Source organism: Pseudophryne corroboree, unplaced genomic scaffold, assembly GCF_028390025.1.
Source record: "Pseudophryne corroboree isolate aPseCor3 unplaced genomic scaffold, aPseCor3.hap2 scaffold_2847, whole genome shotgun sequence".
Lineage (NCBI taxonomy): Eukaryota > Metazoa > Chordata > Amphibia > Anura > Myobatrachidae > Pseudophryne > Pseudophryne corroboree.
This window is the reverse complement of record NW_026969512.1, coordinates 25,001-27,500: the sequence shown is the minus strand read 5'-3', so window position 1 is coordinate 27,500 and position 2,500 is coordinate 25,001.

Genomic DNA, 2,500 nt, shown 5'->3' with positions numbered 1-2,500 from the left:
CGGGTAGCGACACGGACGGCCGAGGGCGCGCTTCACCCAGGCTTCAACCATCTCCTCCCCGAGCCCCTGGAAGTGCCGCTGGGCCGCGGGCGCCCCGGTCCGCACTCATCCGCGACACTTCCGCGCTGGAGTCCGACGCTCGCCGGCCGCGTCCCCCGGCCCGCGGGGGCCCGGGGGGAGGCCCGACGCGTGCGGGGGGAGGCGGCGGGCGGCGGGGGCGCCCCCGCGCCACCCGACGGCGCCCCCCGGTGGCCAGAGGCGGCTCGGAGCGAGACGATCGGGGGGGGACGGCGGCGCGTGACCCGCCCCGGCCCCCTTGGCCCAGCGGACGGGCAGGCGGCTCCCGGGCGCCCCCCCCGATCCCCGCCGCGGCGCCCCCCGGTGGCCGCCTGACGCCACTGCGGGGGGTGCAGATTCCGTGTGTCCTCTCGGATAAAAACAAAAGAAACGGTTCCCGTCGGGCGAAAGTAAGTGGGACGCAGGGCCCCGGGCCCCGACGGTCCGCGCGCGCGGCGCCCCCCCGCTGGCCGGTCGAAGGGAGGACAAAAATAAAATGAAAAAAATTTCAAAAAGCACTCGCCCCAAACAGACGAAAGGTACCCGGTCCGCCCGGATGAACCCTCCCCCGTGTCCCCGCCGCGGCGCCCCCCGCTGGCCAGCCGAGGTAATACACGATTGAGAGGGGGGGAGTGAAAAACAGGGGCAAAAAATGAAAAACACCCCACCCGTTTGAATAAAGTCCCGGAGCGGCCAGGGGTGGACGCCGGTCCGCGCGCACGGCGCCCCCCGCAGGCCAGTTGAAGGGAAGAACGGAACGAGACTTAAAGATAAAAAAAAATTTCAAAAAAGCACTCGCCCCAAACAGATGAAATGTACCCGGTCCGCCCGTGTCCCCGCCGCGGCGCCCCCCGCTGGCCAGCCGAGGTAATACACGATTGAGAGGGGGGGAGTGGAAAAAAAAAGGGCAAAAAAATGAAAAACACCCCACCCATTTGAATGCAAAGTCCCGGAGCGGCCAGGGGTGGACGCCGGTCCGCGCGCACGGCGCCCCCCGCAGGCCAGTTGAAGGGAAGAACGGAACGAGACTAAAAGATAAAAAAAAATTTCAAAAAAGCACTCGCCCCAAACAGATGAAATGTACCCGGTCCGCCCGTGTCCCCGCCGCGGCGCCCCCCGCTGGCCAGCCGAGGTAATACACGATTGAGATTAAAAAAAACCAGGCAAAAGACAAAAACACACCACCGATTTAAATGCAGTGTTCACGAGCGCCAGTCCGCGCGCGCGGCGCCCCCTGCTGGCCGCGTAAAAAAAAAAAATAATAATAATAATAATAATCCACCGTTGTGAATTTGCGATGTGTCCGGTACGGCGGCGGCGGGGAGGAGGTCTCCCCTCGTCGGCGCACCCTGGTGGGGGGAAATAAATGAAAGGGAAAAAAAAAAAGAAGAACAGCCCGGGCTCTCGCCGGCTTCCGCAGCCCGGGCTCCCTCCGGCTTCCGCGGCCCGGGCTCCGTACATACAGACAGCAAATGAAATAACGGACGGATGGATGGAAGAGAAGAACAGCCAGGGATCTCGCCGGCTTCCGCAGCCCGGGCTCCCTCCGGCTTCCGCGGCCCGGGCTCCGTACATACAGACAGCAAATGAAATAACGGACGGATGGATGGAAGAGAAGAACAGCCCGGGCTCTCGCCGGCTTCCGCAGCCCGGGCTCCCTCCGGCTTCCGCGGCCCGGGCTCCGTACATACAGACAGCAAATGAAATAACGGACGGATGGATGGAAGAGAAGAACAGCCAGGGATCTCGCCGGCTTCCGCAGCCCGGGCTCTCGCCGGCTTCCGCAACCCGGGCTCCAGCCGGCTTCCGCAGCCCGGGCTCCCTCCGGCTTCCGCGGCCCGGGCTCCGTACATACAGACAGCAAATGAAATAACGGACGGATGGATGGAAGAGAAGAACAGCCAGGGATCTCGCCGGCTTCCGCAGCCCGGGCTCCCTCCGGCTTCCGCGGCCCGGGCTCCGTACATACAGACAGCAAATGAAATAACGGACGGATGGATGGAAGAGAAGAACAGCCCGGGCTCTCGCCGGCTTCCGCAGCCCGGGCTCCCTCCGGCTTCCGCGGCCCGGGCTCCGTACATACAGACAGCAAATGAAATAACGGACGGATGGATGGAAGAGAAGAACAGCCAGGGATCTCGCCGGCAATAACGGACGGATGGATGGAAGAGAAGAACAGCCAGGGATCTCGCCGGCTTCCGCAGCCCGGGCTCTCGCCGGCTTCCGCAACCCGGGCTCCAGCCGGCTTCCGCAGCCCGGGCTCCCTCCGGCTTCCGCGGCCCGGGCTCCGTACATACAGACAGCAAATGAAATAACGGACGGATGGATGGAAGAGAAGAACAGCCAGGGATCTCGCCGGCTTCCGCAGCCCGGGCTCCCTCCGGCTTCCGCGGCCCGGGCTCCGTACATACAGACAGCAAATGAAATAACGGACGGATGGATG